Source organism: Phyllobates terribilis, unplaced genomic scaffold (assembly GCF_046119375.1).
Source record: "Phyllobates terribilis strain yellow unplaced genomic scaffold, ASM4611937v1 Scaffold_40__1_contigs__length_11209783, whole genome shotgun sequence".
Classification (NCBI taxonomy): domain Eukaryota; kingdom Metazoa; phylum Chordata; class Amphibia; order Anura; family Dendrobatidae; genus Phyllobates; species Phyllobates terribilis.
The window spans coordinates 2,607,537-2,626,627 of record NW_027362800.1 but is presented as its reverse complement, the minus strand read 5'-3'; the positions used below and the strand labels follow the sequence as shown (position 1 = coordinate 2,626,627).

The 19,091-nt window shown below is 45.2% G+C and overlaps 15 non-coding genes across 15 annotated transcripts; all 15 read left to right on the top strand.

The window, feature by feature from the left end:
- Nucleotides 1-301: 301 nt before the first annotated feature.
- LOC141186352 (U2 spliceosomal RNA) lies at nt 302-492 on the top strand. The gene has a single exon (XR_012260639.1). It is a non-coding gene; the product is annotated as a U2 spliceosomal RNA (small nuclear RNA).
- Nucleotides 493-1,614: 1,122 nt separating this feature from the next.
- Nucleotides 1,615-1,805, top strand: LOC141186544 (U2 spliceosomal RNA). The gene has a single exon (XR_012260812.1). It is a non-coding gene; the product is annotated as a U2 spliceosomal RNA (small nuclear RNA).
- A 1,124-nt stretch (nt 1,806-2,929) lies between these two features.
- LOC141186351 (U2 spliceosomal RNA) lies at nt 2,930-3,120 on the top strand. The gene has a single exon (XR_012260638.1). It is a non-coding gene; the product is annotated as a U2 spliceosomal RNA (small nuclear RNA).
- A 1,127-nt stretch (nt 3,121-4,247) lies between these two features.
- Nucleotides 4,248-4,438, top strand: LOC141186350 (U2 spliceosomal RNA). Its single transcript, XR_012260637.1, has one exon. It is a non-coding gene; the product is annotated as a U2 spliceosomal RNA (small nuclear RNA).
- Nucleotides 4,439-5,565: 1,127 nt separating this feature from the next.
- LOC141186349 (U2 spliceosomal RNA) lies at nt 5,566-5,756 on the top strand. The gene has a single exon (XR_012260636.1). It is a non-coding gene; the product is annotated as a U2 spliceosomal RNA (small nuclear RNA).
- Nucleotides 5,757-6,875: 1,119 nt separating this feature from the next.
- LOC141186347 (U2 spliceosomal RNA) lies at nt 6,876-7,066 on the top strand. The gene has a single exon (XR_012260635.1). It is a non-coding gene; the product is annotated as a U2 spliceosomal RNA (small nuclear RNA).
- A 1,121-nt stretch (nt 7,067-8,187) lies between these two features.
- Nucleotides 8,188-8,378, top strand: LOC141186345 (U2 spliceosomal RNA). The gene has a single exon (XR_012260633.1). It is a non-coding gene; the product is annotated as a U2 spliceosomal RNA (small nuclear RNA).
- A 1,124-nt stretch (nt 8,379-9,502) lies between these two features.
- Nucleotides 9,503-9,693, top strand: LOC141186344 (U2 spliceosomal RNA). The gene has a single exon (XR_012260632.1). It is a non-coding gene; the product is annotated as a U2 spliceosomal RNA (small nuclear RNA).
- Nucleotides 9,694-10,814: 1,121 nt separating this feature from the next.
- On the top strand, nt 10,815-11,005 carry LOC141185572 (U2 spliceosomal RNA). The gene has a single exon (XR_012260223.1). It is a non-coding gene; the product is annotated as a U2 spliceosomal RNA (small nuclear RNA).
- Nucleotides 11,006-12,125: 1,120 nt separating this feature from the next.
- LOC141186343 (U2 spliceosomal RNA) lies at nt 12,126-12,316 on the top strand. Its single transcript, XR_012260631.1, has one exon. It is a non-coding gene; the product is annotated as a U2 spliceosomal RNA (small nuclear RNA).
- A 1,121-nt stretch (nt 12,317-13,437) lies between these two features.
- On the top strand, nt 13,438-13,628 carry LOC141191379 (U2 spliceosomal RNA). The gene has a single exon (XR_012265376.1). It is a non-coding gene; the product is annotated as a U2 spliceosomal RNA (small nuclear RNA).
- Nucleotides 13,629-14,748: 1,120 nt separating this feature from the next.
- On the top strand, nt 14,749-14,939 carry LOC141186342 (U2 spliceosomal RNA). The gene has a single exon (XR_012260630.1). It is a non-coding gene; the product is annotated as a U2 spliceosomal RNA (small nuclear RNA).
- Nucleotides 14,940-16,060: 1,121 nt separating this feature from the next.
- Nucleotides 16,061-16,251, top strand: LOC141186341 (U2 spliceosomal RNA). The gene has a single exon (XR_012260629.1). It is a non-coding gene; the product is annotated as a U2 spliceosomal RNA (small nuclear RNA).
- Nucleotides 16,252-17,372: 1,121 nt separating this feature from the next.
- Nucleotides 17,373-17,563, top strand: LOC141186340 (U2 spliceosomal RNA). Its single transcript, XR_012260628.1, has one exon. It is a non-coding gene; the product is annotated as a U2 spliceosomal RNA (small nuclear RNA).
- A 1,120-nt stretch (nt 17,564-18,683) lies between these two features.
- Nucleotides 18,684-18,874, top strand: LOC141186339 (U2 spliceosomal RNA). Its single transcript, XR_012260627.1, has one exon. It is a non-coding gene; the product is annotated as a U2 spliceosomal RNA (small nuclear RNA).
- Nucleotides 18,875-19,091: the final 217 nt, after the last annotated feature.

Below are 19,091 nucleotides of genomic sequence, written 5' to 3'. Positions count from 1 at the left end.
TCCTGCTAAGGGTAGACAGCTGCTCGTTCCACCCCCCCCCCGCCTTAATTGGTTCTCCTCCCTTCCAACGGTGTTGAGGCGGGTGGGAACAGCCGGGGGTTGAGGGTACTGTGCTAAAAGAGGTGGAGTTATGCAGATCTAAAACGCGTGGATTGCAGCAGCAGCAAGCCGAAAAGTGCAGGCATGTGAGGGATCTAGAGGTTGACAGCATGTCTTCTTAACGGGAGTCCAGGTGGCCATCTCCACAAATGGACTTTTCAGAATCCTTGGGTGGCACCGTAGTCGGAAACCAATTCTGGTTATCGCTTCTCGGCCTTTTGGCTAAGATCAAGTGTAGTATCTGTTCTTATCAGTTTAATATCTGATACGTCCCCTATCTGGGGACCATATATTAAATGGATTTTTAGAACAGGGAGATGGAAAAAGAGCTTGCTCTGTCCACTCCACGCATTGACCTGGTATTGCAGTATCTCCAGGACCGGTGCACCCCTTCTTTAATGCAGTTTCTAAAATCAGAAAGAATTGAATTCAATGCTTTTTGTTCATTTTGCTTGTTTGTCGGATTTTGGGATGGACTCTTTGGCTTTGCTTTTCTTCTCCTCATTGGATTTTTCATGTTAAAAGTTGCAGAAGCCAGATGACAAGCTCATTTTGGTTCAACTTCAGCAACTGTGCATTGCATTGCCATGTAATGTAATGTAATGCAATGCTATCTATCTAGCTCTCCCTCTATACTTCCTTTTGGATAAACAGACATATTAGGCAAGCATTTTGGAGCTTTCACCTAAATAACTACAGGTGGTGAGATAAGCTGCACAATATAATTGACCTTTCAGTATATTGTTGCACACACACCATCTATTTAGCAAATGCCCTTGTTATCAACAGCAGCCTTTTAAACTCACCTGAGCTAACAGGTATGTGAGCTGGTTACTCTGCTGCGCTTAAAATTTCTTTTTTGGTTTGCTACAATGCCTTTTCTGAAACGTTGTCTCCCTCTGCTGGAACACTGACTTCTTTCATTTAATGCCTGCAGACTATAAAAGAGAAACCAACCCAAAAAGTTTGGTTGATTAGTCTGTGGCATTCTTTTAAACTGTTGCTTATGGCGGTCTCTGTGAGCTTCTCAGTGACATTCAGCCATCCAGGTATCCCGCCTGCAGTAGACGGAATGTGGCAATGGAACGCTGGCTGCGCGTGTCATAATAGGCTCTGAGCCTTTATATACCTGCGCACAGCAGCAGCCACCTTCAGTCTGCTGCTGGACAGCCAGCAGCAGCAGCAGCAGGAGAGGTAATTAATCAGCAACCCTCCTGCTAAGGGTAGACAGCTGCTCGTTCCACCCCCCCCCCCCGCCTTAATTGGTTCTCCTCCCTTCCAACGGTGTTGAGGCGGGTGGGAACAGCCGGGGGTTGAGGGTACTGTGCTAAAAGAGGTGGAGTTATGCAGATCTAAAACGCGTGGATTGCAGCAGCAGCAAGCCGAAAAGTGCAGGCATGTGAGGGATCTAGAGGTTGACAGCATGTCTTCTTAACGGGAGTCCAGGTGGCCATCTCCACAAATGGACTTTTCAGAATCCTTGGGTGGCACCGTAGTCGGAAACCAATTCTGGTTATCGCTTCTCGGCCTTTTGGCTAAGATCAAGTGTAGTATCTGTTCTTATCAGTTTAATATCTGATATGTCCCCTATCTGGGGACCATATATTAAATGGATTTTTAGAACAGGGAGATGGAAAAAGAGCTTGCTCTGTCCACTCCACGCATTGACCTGGTATTGCAGTATCTCCAGGACCGGTGCACCCCTTCTTTAATGCAGTTTCTAAAATCAGAAAGAATTGAATTCAATGCTTTTTGTTCATTTTGCTTGTTTGTCGGATTTTGGGATGGACTCTTTGGCTTTGCTTTTCTTCTCCTCATTGGATTTTTCATGTTAAAAGTTGCAGAAGCCAGATGACAAGCTCATTTTGGTTCAACTTCAGCAACTGTGCATTGCATTGCCATGTAATGTAATGTAATGCAATGCTATCTATCTAGCTCTCCCTCTATACTTCCTTTTGGATAAACAGACATATTAGGCAAGCATTTTGGAGCTTTCACCTAAATAACTACAGGTGGTGAGATAAGCTGCACAATATAATTGACCTTTCAGTATATTGTTGCACACACACCATCTATTTAGCAAATGCCCTTGTTATCAACAGCAGCCTTTTAAACTCACCTGAGCTAACAGGTATGTGAGCTGGTTACTCTGCTGCGCTTAAAATTTCTTTTTTGGTTTGCTACAATGCCTTTTCTGAAACGTTGTCTCCCTCTGCTGGAACACTGACTTCTTTCATTTAATGCCTGCAGACTATAAAAGAGAAACCAACCCAAAAAGTTTGGTTGATTAGTCTGTGGCATTCTTTTAAACTGTTGCTTATGGCGGTCTCTGTGAGCTTCTCAGTGACATTCAGCCATCCAGGTATCCCGCCTGCAGTAGACGGAATGTGGCAATGGAACGCTGGCTGCGCGTGTCATAATAGGCTCTGAGCCTTTATATACCTGCGCACAGCAGCAGCCACCTTCAGTCTGCTGCTGGACAGCCAGCAGCAGCAGCAGCAGGAGAGGTAATTAATCAGCAACCCTCCTGCTAAGGGTAGACAGCTGCTCGTTCCACCCCCCCCCCCCCCGCCTTAATTGGTTCTCCTCCCTTCCAACGGTGTTGAGGCGGGTGGGAACAGCCGGGGGTTGAGGGTACTGTGCTAAAAGAGGTGGAGTTATGCAGATCTAAAACGCGTGGATTGCAGCAGCAGCAAGCCGAAAAGTGCAGGCATGTGAGGGATCTAGAGGTTGACAGCATGTCTTCTTAACGGGAGTCCAGGTGGCCATCTCCACAAATGGACTTTTCAGAATCCTTGGGTGGCACCGTAGTCGGAAACCAATTCTGGTTATCGCTTCTCGGCCTTTTGGCTAAGATCAAGTGTAGTATCTGTTCTTATCAGTTTAATATCTGATACGTCCCCTATCTGGGGACCATATATTAAATGGATTTTTAGAACAGGGAGATGGAAAAAGAGCTTGCTCTGTCCACTCCACGCATTGACCTGGTATTGCAGTATCTCCAGGACCGGTGCACCCCTTCTTTAATGCAGTTTCTAAAATCAGAAAGAATTGAATTCAATGCTTTTTGTTCATTTTGCTTGTTTGTCGGATTTTGGGATGGACTCTTTGGCTTTGCTTTTCTTCTCCTCATTGGATTTTTCATGTTAAAAGTTGCAGAAGCCAGATGACAAGCTCATTTTGGTTCAACTTCAGCAACTGTGCATTGCATTGCCATGTAATGTAATGTAATGCAATGCTATCTATCTAGCTCTCCCTCTATACTTCCTTTTGGATAAACAGACATATTAGGCAAGCATTTTGGAGCTTTCACCTAAATAACTACAGGTGGTGAGATAAGCTGCACAATATAATTGACCTTTCAGTATATTGTTGCACACACACCATCTATTTAGCAAATGCCCTTGTTATCAACAGCAGCCTTTTAAACTCACCTGAGCTAACAGGTATGTGAGCTGGTTACTCTGCTGCGCTTAAAATTTCTTTTTTGGTTTGCTACAATGCCTTTTCTGAAACGTTGTCTCCCTCTGCTGGAACACTGACTTCTTTCATTTAATGCCTGCAGACTATAAAAGAGAAACCAACCCAAAAAGTTTGGTTGATTAGTCTGTGGCATTCTTTTAAACTGTTGCTTATGGCGGTCTCTGTGAGCTTCTCAGTGACATTCAGCCATCCAGGTATCCCGCCTGCAGTAGACGGAATGTGGCAATGGAACGCTGGCTGCGCGTGTCATAATAGGCTCTGAGCCTTTATATACCTGCGCACAGCAGCAGCCACCTTCAGTCTGCTGCTGGACAGCCAGCAGCAGCAGCAGCAGGAGAGGTAATTAATCAGCAACCCTCCTGCTAAGGGTAGACAGCTGCTCGTTCCACCCCCCCCCCCCCCCCCGCCTTAATTGGTTCTCCTCCCTTCCAACGGTGTTGAGGCGGGTGGGAACAGCCGGGGGTTGAGGGTACTGTGCTAAAAGAGGTGGAGTTATGCAGATCTAAAACGCGTGGATTGCAGCAGCAGCAAGCCGAAAAGTGCAGGCATGTGAGGGATCTAGAGGTTGACAGCATGTCTTCTTAACGGGAGTCCAGGTGGCCATCTCCACAAATGGACTTTTCAGAATCCTTGGGTGGCACCGTAGTCGGAAACCAATTCTGGTTATCGCTTCTCGGCCTTTTGGCTAAGATCAAGTGTAGTATCTGTTCTTATCAGTTTAATATCTGATACGTCCCCTATCTGGGGACCATATATTAAATGGATTTTTAGAACAGGGAGATGGAAAAAGAGCTTGCTCTGTCCACTCCACGCATTGACCTGGTATTGCAGTATCTCCAGGACCGGTGCACCCCTTCTTTAATGCAGTTTCTAAAATCAGAAAGAATTGAATTCAATGCTTTTTGTTCATTTTGCTTGTTTGTCGGATTTTGGGATGGACTCTTTGGCTTTGCTTTTCTTCTCCTCATTGGATTTTTCATGTTAAAAGTTGCAGAAGCCAGATGACAAGCTCATTTTGGTTCAACTTCAGCAACTGTGCATTGCATTGCCATGTAATGTAATGTAATGCAATGCTATCTATCTAGCTCTCCCTCTATACTTCCTTTTGGATAAACAGACATATTAGGCAAGCATTTTGGAGCTTTCACCTAAATAACTACAGGTGGTGAGATAAGCTGCACAATATAATTGACCTTTCAGTATATTGTTGCACACACACCATCTATTTAGCAAATGCCCTTGTTATCAACAGCAGCCTTTTAAACTCACCTGAGCTAACAGGTATGTGAGCTGGTTACTCTGCTGCGCTTAAAATTTCTTTTTTGGTTTGCTACAATGCCTTTTCTGAAACGTTGTCTCCCTCTGCTGGAACACTGACTTCTTTCATTTAATGCCTGCAGACTATAAAAGAGAAACCAACCCAAAAAGTTTGGTTGATTAGTCTGTGGCATTCTTTTAAACTGTTGCTTATGGCGGTCTCTGTGAGCTTCTCAGTGACATTCAGCCATCCAGGTATCCCGCCTGCAGTAGACGGAATGTGGCAATGGAACGCTGGCTGCGCGTGTCATAATAGGCTCTGAGCCTTTATATACCTGCGCACAGCAGCAGCCACCTTCAGTCTGCTGCTGGACAGCCAGCAGCAGCAGCAGCAGCAGGAGAGGTAATTAATCAGCAACCCTCCTGCTAAGGGTAGACAGCTGCTCGTTCCACCCCCCCCCCCCCCGCCTTAATTGGTTCTCCTCCCTTCCAACGGTGTTGAGGCGGGTGGGAACAGCCGGGGGTTGAGGGTACTGTGCTAAAAGAGGTGGAGTTATGCAGATCTAAAACGCGTGGATTGCAGCAGCAGCAAGCCGAAAAGTGCAGGCATGTGAGGGATCTAGAGGTTGACAGCATGTCTTCTTAACGGGAGTCCAGGTGGCCATCTCCACAAATGGACTTTTCAGAATCCTTGGGTGGCACCGTAGTCGGAAACCAATTCTGGTTATCGCTTCTCGGCCTTTTGGCTAAGATCAAGTGTAGTATCTGTTCTTATCAGTTTAATATCTGATACGTCCCCTATCTGGGGACCATATATTAAATGGATTTTTAGAACAGGGAGATGGAAAAAGAGCTTGCTCTGTCCACTCCACGCATTGACCTGGTATTGCAGTATCTCCAGGACCGGTGCACCCCTTCTTTAATGCAGTTTCTAAAATCAGAAAGAATTGAATTCAATGCTTTTTGTTCATTTTGCTTGTTTGTCGGATTTTGGGATGGACTCTTTGGCTTTGCTTTTCTTCTCCTCATTGGATTTTTCATGTTAAAAGTTGCAGAAGCCAGATGACAAGCTCATTTTGGTTCAACTTCAGCAACTGTGCATTGCATTGCCATGTAATGTAATGTAATGCAATGCTATCTATCTAGCTCTCCCTCTATACTTCCTTTTGGATAAACAGACATATTAGGCAAGCATTTTGGAGCTTTCACCTAAATAACTACAGGTGGTGAGATAAGCTGCACAATATAATTGACCTTTCAGTATATTGTTGCACACACACCATCTATTTAGCAAATGCCCTTGTTATCAACAGCAGCCTTTTAAACTCACCTGAGCTAACAGGTATGTGAGCTGGTTACTCTGCTGCGCTTAAAATTTCTTTTTTGGTTTGCTACAATGCCTTTTCTGAAACGTTGTCTCCCTCTGCTGGAACACTGACTTCTTTCATTTAATGCCTGCAGACTATAAAAGAGAAACCAACCCAAAAAGTTTGGTTGATTAGTCTGTGGCATTCTTTTAAACTGTTGCTTATGGCGGTCTCTGTGAGCTTCTCAGTGACATTCAGCCATCCAGGTATCCCGCCTGCAGTAGACGGAATGTGGCAATGGAACGCTGGCTGCGCGTGTCATAATAGGCTCTGAGCCTTTATATACCTGCGCACAGCAGCAGCCACCTTCAGTCTGCTGCTGGACAGCCAGCAGCAGCAGCAGCAGGAGAGGTAATTAATCAGCAACCCTCCTGCTAAGGGTAGACAGCTGCTCGTTCCACCCCCCCCCGCCTTAATTGGTTCTCCTCCCTTCCAACGGTGTTGAGGCGGGTGGGAACAGCCGGGGGTTGAGGGTACTGTGCTAAAAGAGGTGGAGTTATGCAGATCTAAAACGCGTGGATTGCAGCAGCAGCAAGCCGAAAAGTGCAGGCATGTGAGGGATCTAGAGGTTGACAGCATGTCTTCTTAACGGGAGTCCAGGTGGCCATCTCCACAAATGGACTTTTCAGAATCCTTGGGTGGCACCGTAGTCGGAAACCAATTCTGGTTATCGCTTCTCGGCCTTTTGGCTAAGATCAAGTGTAGTATCTGTTCTTATCAGTTTAATATCTGATACGTCCCCTATCTGGGGACCATATATTAAATGGATTTTTAGAACAGGGAGATGGAAAAAGAGCTTGCTCTGTCCACTCCACGCATTGACCTGGTATTGCAGTATCTCCAGGACCGGTGCACCCCTTCTTTAATGCAGTTTCTAAAATCAGAAAGAATTGAATTCAATGCTTTTTGTTCATTTTGCTTGTTTGTCGGATTTTGGGATGGACTCTTTGGCTTTGCTTTTCTTCTCCTCATTGGATTTTTCATGTTAAAAGTTGCAGAAGCCAGATGACAAGCTCATTTTGGTTCAACTTCAGCAACTGTGCATTGCATTGCCATGTAATGTAATGTAATGCAATGCTATCTATCTAGCTCTCCCTCTATACTTCCTTTTGGATAAACAGACATATTAGGCAAGCATTTTGGAGCTTTCACCTAAATAACTACAGGTGGTGAGATAAGCTGCACAATATAATTGACCTTTCAGTATATTGTTGCACACACACCATCTATTTAGCAAATGCCCTTGTTATCAACAGCAGCCTTTTAAACTCACCTGAGCTAACAGGTATGTGAGCTGGTTACTCTGCTGCGCTTAAAATTTCTTTTTTGGTTTGCTACAATGCCTTTTCTGAAACGTTGTCTCCCTCTGCTGGAACACTGACTTCTTTCATTTAATGCCTGCAGACTATAAAAGAGAAACCAACCCAAAAAGTTTGGTTGATTAGTCTGTGGCATTCTTTTAAACTGTTGCTTATGGCGGTCTCTGTGAGCTTCTCAGTGACATTCAGCCATCCAGGTATCCCGCCTGCAGTAGACGGAATGTGGCAATGGAACGCTGGCTGCGCGTGTCATAATAGGCTTTGAGCCTTTATATACCTGAGCACAGCAGCAGCCACCTTCAGTCTGCTGCTGGACAGCCAGCAGCAGCAGCAGCAGGAGAGGTAATTAATCAGCAACCCTCCTGCTAAGGGTAGACAGCTGCTCGTTCCACCCCCCCCCCCGCCTTAATTGGTTCTCCTCCCTTCCAACGGTGTTGAGGCGGGTGGGAACAGCCGGGGGTTGAGGGTACTGTGCTAAAAGAGGTGGAGTTATGCAGATCTAAAACGCGTGGATTGCAGCAGCAGCAAGCCGAAAAGTGCAGGCATGTGAAGGATCTAGAGGTTGACAGCATGTCTTCTTAACGGGAGTCCAGGTGGCCATCTCCACAAATGGACTTTTCAGAATCCTTGGGTGGCACCGTAGTCGGAAACCAATTCTGGTTATCGCTTCTCGGCCTTTTGGCTAAGATCAAGTGTAGTATCTGTTCTTATCAGTTTAATATCTGATACGTCCCCTATCTGGGGACCATATATTAAATGGATTTTTAGAACAGGGAGATGGAAAAAGAGCTTGCTCTGTCCACTCCACGCATTGACCTGGTATTGCAGTATCTCCAGGACCGGTGCACCCCTTCTTTAATGCAGTTTCTAAAATCAGAAAGAATTGAATTCAATGCTTTTTGTTCATTTTGCTTGTTTGTCGGATTTTGGGATGGACTCTTTGGCTTTGCTTTTCTTCTCCTCATTGGATTTTTCATGTTAAAAGTTGCAGAAGCCAGATGACAAGCTCATTTTGGTTCAACTTCAGCAACTGTGCATTGCATTGCCATGTAATGTAATGTAATGCAATGCTATCTATCTAGCTCTCCCTCTATACTTCCTTTTGGATAAACAGACATATTAGGCAAGCATTTTGGAGCTTTCACCTAAATAACTACAGGTGGTGAGATAAGCTGCACAATATAATTGACCTTTCAGTATATTGTTGCACACACACCATCTATTTAGCAAATGCCCTTGTTATCAACAGCAGCCTTTTAAACTCACCTGAGCTAACAGGTATGTGAGCTGGTTACTCTGCTGCGCTTAAAATTTCTTTTTTGGTTTGCTACAATGCCTTTTCTGAAACGTTGTCTCCCTCTGCTGGAACACTGACTTCTTTCATTTAATGCCTGCAGACTATAAAAGAGAAACCAACCCAAAAAGTTTGGTTGATTAGTCTGTGGCATTCTTTTAAACTGTTGCTTATGGCGGTCTCTGTGAGCTTCTCAGTGACATTCAGCCATCCAGGTATCCCGCCTGCAGTAGACGGAATGTGGCAATGGAACGCTGGCTGCGCGTGTCATAATAGGCTCTGAGCCTTTATATACCTGCGCACAGCAGCAGCCACCTTCAGTCTGCTGCTGGACAGCCAGCAGCAGCAGCAGCAGGAGAGGTAATTAATCAGCAACCCTCCTGCTAAGGGTAGACAGCTGCTCGTTCCACCCCCCCCCCCCCCGCCTTAATTGGTTCTCCTCCCTTCCAACGGTGTTGAGGCGGGTGGGAACAGCCGGGGGTTGAGGGTACTGTGCTAAAAGAGGTGGAGTTATGCAGATCTAAAACGCGTGGATTGCAGCAGCAGCAAGCCGAAAAGTGCAGGCATGTGAGGGATCTAGAGGTTGACAGCATGTCTTCTTAACGGGAGTCCAGGTGGCCATCTGCACAAATGGACTTTTCAGAATCCTTGGGTGGCACCGTCGTCGGAAACCAATTCTGGTTATCGCTTCTCGGCCTTTTGGCTAAGATCAAGTGTAGTATCTGTTCTTATCAGTTTAATATCTGATACGTCCCCTATCTGGGGACCATATATTAAATGGATTTTTAGAACAGGGAGATGGAAAAAGAGCTTGCTCTGTCCACTCCACGCATTGACCTGGTATTGCAGTATCTCCAGGACCGGTGCACCCCTTCTTTAATGCAGTTTCTAAAATCAGAAAGAATTGAATTCAATGCTTTTTGTTCATTTTGCTTGTTTGTCGGATTTTGGGATGGACTCTTTGGCTTTGCTTTTCTTCTCCTCATTGGATTTTTCATGTTAAAAGTTGCAGAAGCCAGATGACAAGCTCATTTTGGTTCAACTTCAGCAACTGTGCATTGCATTGCCATGTAATGTAATGTAATGCAATGCTATCTATCTAGCTCTCCCTCTATACTTCCTTTTGGATAAACAGACATATTAGGCAAGCATTTTGGAGCTTTCACCTAAATAACTACAGGTGGTGAGATAAGCTGCACAATATAATTGACCTTTCAGTATATTGTTGCACACACACCATCTATTTAGCAAATGCCCTTGTTATCAACAGCAGCCTTTTAAACTCACCTGAGCTAACAGGTATGTGAGCTGGTTACTCTGCTGCGCTTAAAATTTATTTTTTGGTTTGCTACAATGCCTTTTCTGAAACGTTGTCTCCCTCTGCTGGAACACTGACTTCTTTCATTTAATGCCTGCAGACTATAAAAGAGAAACCAACCCAAAAAGTTTGGTTGATTAGTCTGTGGCATTCTTTTAAACTGTTGCTTATGGCAGTCTCTGTGAGCTTCTCAGTGACATTCAGCCATCCAGGTATCCCGCCTGCAGTAGACGGAATGTGGCAATGGAACGCTGGCTGCGCGTGTCATAATAGGCTCTGAGCCTTTATATACCTGCGCACAGCAGCAGCCACCTTCAGTCTGCTGCTGGACAGCCAGCAGCAGCAGCAGCAGGAGAGGTAATTAATCAGCAACCCTCCTGCTAAGGGTAGACAGCTGCTCGTTCCACCCCCCCCCCCGCCTTAATTGGTTCTCCTCCCTTCCAACGGTGTTGAGGCGGGTGGGAACAGCCGGGGGTTGAGGGTACTGTGCTAAAAGAGGTGGAGTTATGCAGATCTAAAACGCGTGGATTGCAGCAGCAGCAAGCCGAAAAGTGCAGGCATGTGAGGGATCTAGAGGTTGACAGCATGTCTTCTTAACGGGAGTCCAGGTGGCCATCTCCACAAATGGACTTTTCAGAATCCTTGGGTGGCATCGTAGTCGGAAACCAATTCTGGTTATCGCTTCTCGGCCTTTTGGCTAAGATCAAGTGTAGTATCTTTTCTTATCAGTTTAATATCTGATACGTCCCCTATCTGGGGACCATATATTAAATGGATTTTTAGAACAGGGAGATGGAAAAAGAGCTTGCTCTGTCCACTCCACGCAGTGACCTGGTATTGCAGTATCTCCAGGACCGGTGCACCCCTTCTTTAATGCAGTTTCTAAAATCAGAAAGAATTGAATTCAATGCTTTTTGTTCATTTTGCTTGTTTGTCGGATTTTGGGATGGACTCTTTGGCTTTGCTTTTCTTCTCCTCATTGGATTTTTCATGTTAAAAGTTGCAGAAGCCAGATGACAAGCTCATTTTGGTTCAACTTCAGCAACTGTGCATTGCATTGCCATGTAATGTAATGTAATGCAATGCTATCTATCTAGCTCTCCCTCTATACTTCCTTTTGGATAAACAGACATATTAGGCAAGCATTTTGGAGCTTTCACCTAAATAACTACAGGTGGTGAGATAAGCTGCACAATATAATTGACCTTTCAGTATATTGTTGCACACACACCATCTATTTAGCAAATGCCCTTGTTATCAACAGCAGCCTTTTAAACTCACCTGAGCTAACAGGTATGTGAGCTGGTTACTCTGCTGCGCTTAAAATTTCTTTTTTGGTTTGCTACAATGCCTTTTCTGAAACGTTGTCTCCCTCTGCTGGAACACTGACTTCTTTCATTTAATGCCTGCAGACTATAAAAGAGAAACCAACCCAAAAAGTTTGGTTGATTAGTCTGTGGCATTCTTTTAAACTGTTGCTTATGGCGGTCTCTGTGAGCTTCTCAGTGACATTCAGCCATCCAGGTATCCCGCCTGCAGTAGACGGAATGTGGCAATGGAACGCTGGCTGCGCGTGTCATAATAGGCTCTGAGCCTTTATATACCTGCGCACAGCAGCAGCCACCTTCAGTCTGCTGCTGGACAGCCAGCAGCAGCAGCAGCAGGAGAGGTAATTAATCAGCAACCCTCCTGCTAAGGGTAGACAGCTGCTCGTTCCACCCCCCCCCCGCCTTAATTGGTTCTCCTCCCTTCCAACGGTGTTGAGGCGGGTGGGAACAGCCGGGGGTTGAGGGTACTGTGCTAAAAGAGGTGGAGTTGTGCAGATCTAAAACGCGTGGATTGCAGCAGCAGCAAGCCGAAAAGTGCAGGCATGTGAGGGATCTAGAGGTTGACAGCATGTCTTCTTAACGGGAGTCCAGGTGGCCATCTCCACAAATGGACTTTTCAGAATCCTTGGGTGGCACCGTAGTCGGAAACCAATTCTGGTTATCGCTTCTCGGCCTTTTGGCTAAGATCAAGTGTAGTATCTGTTCTTATCAGTTTAATATCTGATACGTCCCCTATCTGGGGACCATATATTAAATGGATTTTTAGAACAGGGAGATGGAAAAAGAGCTTGCTCTGTCCACTCCACGCATTGACCTGGTATTGCAGTATCTCCAGGACCGGTGCACCCCTTCTTTAATGCAGTTTCTAAAATCAGAAAGAATTGAATTCAATGCTTTTTGTTCATTTTGCTTGTTTGTCGGATTTTGGGATGGACTCTTTGGCTTTGCTTTTCTTCTCCTCATTGGATTTTTCATGTTAAAAGTTGCAGAAGCCAGATGACAAGCTCATTTTGGTTCAACTTCAGCAACTGTGCATTGCATTGCCATGTAATGTAATGTAATGCAATGCTATCTATCTAGCTCTCCCTCTATACTTCCTTTTGGATAAACAGACATATTAGGCAAGCATTTTGGAGCTTTCACCTAAATAACTACAGGTGGTGAGATAAGCTGCACAATATAATTGACCTTTCAGTATATTGTTGCACACACACCATCTATTTAGCAAATGCCCTTGTTATCAACAGCAGCCTTTTAAACTCACCTGAGCTAACAGGTATGTGAGCTGGTTACTCTGCTGCGCTTAAAATTTCTTTTTTGGTTTGCTACAATGCCTTTTCTGAAACGTTGTCTCCCTCTGCTGGAACACTGACTTCTTTCATTTAATGCCTGCAGACTATAAAAGAGAAACCAACCCAAAAAGTTTGGTTGATTAGTCTGTGGCATTCTTTTAAACTGTTGCTTATGGCGGTCTCTGTGAGCTTCTCAGTGACATTCAGCCATCCAGGTATCCCGCCTGCAGTAGACGGAATGTGGCAATGGAACGCTGGCTGCGCGTGTCATAATAGGCTCTGAGCCTTTATATACCTGCGCACAGCAGCAGCCACCTTCAGTCTGCTGTTGGACAGCCAGCAGCAGCAGCAGCAGGAGAGGTAATTAATCAGCAACCCTCCTGCTAAGGGTAGACAGCTGCTCGTTCCACCCCCCCCCCCGCCTTAATTGGTTCTCCTCCCTTCCAACGGTGTTGAGGCGGGTGGGAACAGCCAGGGGTTGAGGGTACTGTGCTAAAAGAGGTGGAGTTATGCAGATCTAAAACGCGTGGATTGCAGCAGCAGCAAGCCGAAAAGTGCAGGCATGTGAGGGATCTAGAGGTTGACAGCATGTCTTCTTAACGGGAGTCCAGGTGGCCATCTCCACAAATGGACTTTTCAGAATCCTTGGGTGGCACCGTAGTCGGAAACCAATTCTGGTTATCGCTTCTCGGCCTTTTGGCTAAGATCAAGTGTAGTATCTGTTCTTATCAGTTTAATATCTGATACGTCCTCTATCTGGGGACAATATATTAAATGGATTTTTAGAACAGGGAGATGGAAAAAGAGCTTGCTCTGTCCACTCCACGCATTGACCTGGTATTGCAGTATCTCCAGGACCGGTGCACCCCTTCTTTAATGCAGTTTCTAAAATCAGAAAGAATTGAATTCAATGCTTTTTGTTCATTTTGCTTGTTTGTCGGATTTTGGGATGGACTCTTTGGCTTTGCTTTTCTTCTCCTCATTGGATTTTTCATGTTAAAAGTTGCAGAAGCCAGATGACAAGCTCATTTTGGTTCAACTTCAGCAACTGTGCATTGCATTGCCATGTAATGTAATGTAATGCAATGCTATCTATCTAGCTCTCCCTCTATACTTCCTTTTGGATAAACAGACATATTAGGCAAGCATTTTGGAGCTTTCACCTAAATAACTACAGGTGGTGAGATAAGCTGCACAATATAATTGACCTTTCAGTATATTGTTGCACACACACCATCTATTTAGCAAATGCCCTTGTTATCAACAGCAGCCTTTTAAACTCACCTGAGCTAACAGGTATGTGAGCTGGTTACTCTGCTGCGCTTAAAATTTATTTTTTGGTTTGCTACAATGCCTTTTCTGAAACGTTGTCTCCCTCTGCTGGAACACTGACTTCTTTCATTTAATGCCTGCAGACTATAAAAGAGAAACCAACCCAAAAAGTTTGGTTGATTAGTCTGTGGCATTCTTTTAAACTGTTGCTTATGGCGGTCTCTGTGAGCTTCTCAGTGACATTCAGCCATCCAGGTATCCCGCCTGCAGTAGACGGAATGTGGCAATAGAACGCTGGCTGCGCGTGTCATAATAGGCTCTGAGCATTTATATACCTGCGCACAGCAGCAGCCACCTTCAGTCTGCTGCTGGACAGCCAGCAGCAGCAGCAGCAGGAGAGGTAATTAATCAGCAACCCTCCTGCTAAGGGTAGACAGCTGCTCGTTCCACCCCCCCCCCGCCTTAATTGGTTCTCCTCCCTTCCAACGATGTTGAGGCGGGTGGGAACAGCCGGGGGTTGAGGGTACTGTGCTAAAAGAGGTGGAGTTATGCAGATCTAAAACGCGTGGATTGCAGCAGCAGCAAGCCGAAAAGTGCAGGCATGTGAGGGATCTAGAGGTTGACAGCATGTCTTCTTAACGGGAGTCCAGGTGGCCATCTCCACAAATGGACTTTTCAGAATCCTTGGGTGGCACCGTAGTCGGAAACCAATTCTGGTTATCGCTTCTCGGCCTTTTGGCTAAGATCAAGTGTAGTATCTGTTCTTATCAGTTTAATATCTGATACGTCCCCTATCTGGGGACCATATATTAAATGGATTTTTAGAACAGGGAGATGGAAAAAGAGCTTGCTCTGTCCACTCCACGCATTGACCTGGTATTGCAGTATCTCCAGGACCGGTGCACCCCTTCTTTAATGCAGTTTCTAAAATCAGAAAGAATTGAATTCAATGCTTTTTGTTCATTTTGCTTGTTTGTCGGATTTTGGGATGGACTCTTTGGCTTTGCTTTTCTTCTCCTCATTGGATTTTTCATGTTAAAAGTTGCAGAAGCCAGATGACAAGCTCATTTTGGTTCAACTTCAGCAACTGTGCATTGCATTGCCATGTAATGTAATGTAATGCAATGCTATCTATCTAGCTCTCCCTCTATACTTCCTTTTGGATAAACAGACATATTAGGCAAGCATTTTGGAGCTTTCACCTAAATAACTACAGGTGGTGAGATAAGCTGCACAATATAATTGACCTTTCAGTATATTGTTGCACACACACCATCTATTTAGCAAATGCCCTTGTTATCAACAGCAGCCTTTTAAACTCACCTGAGCTAACAGGTGTGTGAGCTGGTTACTCTGCTGCGCTTAAAATTTCTTTTTTGGTTTGCTACAATGCCTTTTCTGAAACGTTGTCTCCCTCTGCTGGAACACTGACTTCTTTCATTTAATGCCTGCAGACTATAAAAGAGAAACCAACCCAAAAAGTTTGGTTGATTAGTCTGTGGCATTCTTTTAAACTGTTGCTTATGGCGGTCTCTGTGAGCTTCTCAGTGACATTCAGCCATCCAGGTATCCCGCCTGCAGTAGACGGAATGTGGCAATGGAACGCTGGCTGCGCGTGTCATAATAGGCTCTGAGCCTTTATATACCTGCGCACAGCAGCAGCCACCTTCAGTCTGCTGCTGGACAGCCAGCAGCAGCAGCAGCAGGAGAGGTAATTAATCAGCAACCCTCCTGCTAAGGGTAGACAGCTGCTCGTTCCACCCCCCCCCCCGCCTTAATTGGTTCTCCTCCCTTCCAACGGTGTTGAGGCGGGTGGGAACAGCCGGGGGTTGAGGGTACTGTGCTAAAAGAGGTGGAGTTATGCAGATCTAAAACGCGTGGATTGCAGCAGCAGCAAGCCGAAAAGTGCAGGCATGTGAGGGATCTAGAGGTTGACAGCATGTCTTCTTAACGGGAGTCCAGGTGGCCATCTCCACAAATGGACTTTTCAGAATCCTTGGGTGGCACCGTAGTCGGAAACCAATTCTGGTTATCGCTTCTCGGCCTTTTGGCTAAGATCAAGTGTAGTATCTGTTCTTATCAGTTTAATATCTGATACGTCCCCTATCTGGGGACCATATATTAAATGGATTTTTAGAACAGGGAGATGGAAAAAGAGCTTGCTCTGTCCACTCCACGCATTGACCTGGTATTGCAGTATCTCCAGGACCGGTGCACCCCTTCTTTAATGCAGTTTCTAAAATCAGAAAGAATTGAATTCAATGCTTTTTGTTCATTTTGCTTGTTTGTCGGATTTTGGGATGGACTCTTTGGCTTTGCTTTTCTTCTCCTCATTGGATTTTTCATGTTAAAAGTTGCAGAAGCCAGATGACAAGCTCATTTTGGTTCAACTTCAGCAACTGTGCATTGCATTGCCATGTAATGTAATGTAATGCAATGCTATCTATCTAGCTCTCCCTCTATACTTCCTTTTGGATAAACAGACATATTAGGCAAGCATTTTGGAGCTTTCACCTAAATAACTACAGGTGGTGAGATAAGCTGCACAATATAATTGACCTTTCAGTATATTGTTGCACACACACCATCTATTTAGCAAATGCCCTTGTTATCAACAGCAGCCTTTTAAACTCACCTGAGCTAACAGGTATGTGAGCTGGTTACTCTGCTGCGCTTAAAATTTCTTTTTTGGTTTGCTACAATGCCTTTTCTGAAACGTTGTCTCCCTCTGCTGGAACACTGACTTCTTTCATTTAATGCCTGCAGACTATAAAAGAGAAACCAACCCAAAAAGTTTGGTTGATTAGTTTGTGGCATTCTTTTAAACTGTTGCTTATGGCGGTCTCTGTGAGCTTCTCAGTGACATTCAGCCATCCAGGTATCCCGCCTGCAGTAGACGGAATGTGGCAATGGAACGCTGGCTGCGAGTGTCATAATAGGCTCTGAGCCTTTATATACCTGCGCACAGCAGCAGCCACCTTCAGTCTGCTGCTGGACAGCCAGCAGCAGCAGCAGCAGGAGAGGTAATTAATCAGCAACCCTCCTGCTAAGGGTAGACAGCTGCTCGTTCCACCCCCCCCCCCGCCTTAATTGGTTCTCCTCCCTTCCAACGGTGTTGAGGCGGGTGGGAACAGCCGGGGGTTGAGGGTACTGTGCTAAAAGAGGTGGAGTTATGCAGATCTAAAACGCGTGGATTGCAGCAGCAGCAAGCCGAAAAGTGCAGGCATGTGAGGGATCTAGAGGTTGACAGCATGTCTTCTTAACGGGAGTCCAGGTGGCCATCTCCACAAATGGACTTTTCAGAATCCTTGGGTGGCACCGTAGTCGGAAACCAATTCTGGTTATCGCTTCTCGGCCTTTTGGCTAAGATCAAGTGTAGTATCTGTTCTTATCAGTTTAATATCTGATACGTCCCCTATCTGGGGACCATATATTAAATGGATTTTTAGAACAGGGAGATGGAAAAAGAGCTTGCTCTGTCCACTCCACGCATTGACCTGGTATTGCAGTATCTCCAGGACCGGTGCACCCCTTCTTTAATGCAGTTTCTAAAATCAGAAAGAATTGAATTCAATGCTTTTTGTTCATTTTGCTTGTTTGTCGGATTTTGGGATGGACTCTTTGGCTTTGCTTTTCTTCTCCTCATTGGATTTTTCATGTTAAAAGTTGCAGAAGCCAGATGACAAGCTCATTTTGGTTCAACTTCAGCAACTGTGCATTGCATTGCCATGTAATGTAATGTAATGCAATGCTATCTATCTAGCTCTCCCTCTATACTTCCTTTTGGATAAACAGACATATTAGGCAAGCATTTTGGAGCTTTCACCTAAATAACTACAGGTGGTGAGATAAGCTGCACAATATAATTGACCTTTCAGTATATTGTTGCACACACACCATCTATTTAGCAAATGCCCTTGTTATCAACAGCAGCCTTTTAAACTCACCTGAGCTAACAGGTATGTGAGCTGGTTACTCTGCTGCGCTTAAAATTTATTTTTTGGTTTGCTACAATGCCTTTTCTGAAACGTTGTCTCCCTCTGCTGGAACACTGACTTCTTTCATTTAATGCCTGCAGACTATAAAAGAGAAACCAACCCAAAAAGTTTGGTTGATTAGTTTGTGGCATTCTTTTAAACTGTTGCTTATGGCGGTCTCTGTGAGCTTCTCAGTGACATTCAGCCATCCAGGTATCCCGCCTGCAGTAGACGGAATGTGGCAATGGAACGCTGGCTGCGCGTGTCATAATAGGCTCTGAGCCTTTATATACCTGCGCACAGCAGCAGCCACCTTCAGTCTGCTGCTGGACAGCCAGCAGCAGCAGCAGCAGGAGAGGTAATTAATCAGCAACCCTCCTGCTAAGGGTAGACAGCTGCTCGTTCCACCCCCCCCCCGCCTTAATTGGTTCTCCTCCCTTCCAACGGTGTTGAGGCGGGTGGGAACAGCCGGGGGTTGAGGGTACTGTGCTAAAAGAGGTGGAGTTATGCAGATCTAAAACGCGTGGATTGCAGCAGCAGCAAGCCGAAAAGTGCAGGCATGTGAGGGATCTAGAGGTTGACAGCATGTCTTCTTAACGGGAGTCCAGGTGGCCATCTCCACAAATGGACTTTTCAGAATCCTTGGGTGGCACCGTAGTCGGAAACCAATTCTGGTTATCGCTTCTCGGCCTTTTGGCTAAGATCAAGTGTAGTATCTGTTCTTATCAGTTTAATATCTGATACGTCCCCTATCTGGGGACCATATATTAAATGGATTTTTAGAACAGGGAGATGGAAAAAGAGCTTGCTCTGTCCACTCCACGCATTGACCTGGTATTGCAGTATCTCCAGGACCGGTGCACCCCTTCTTTAATGCAGTTTCTAAAATCAGAAAGAATTGAATTCAATGCTTTTTGTTCATTTTGCTTGTTTGTCGGATTTTGGGATGGACTCTTTGGCTTTGCTTTTCTTCTCCTCATTGGATTTTTCATGTTAAAAGTTGCAGAAGCCAGATGACAAGCTCATTTTGGTTCAACTTCAGCAACTGTGCATTGCATTGCCATGTAATGTAATGTAATGCAATG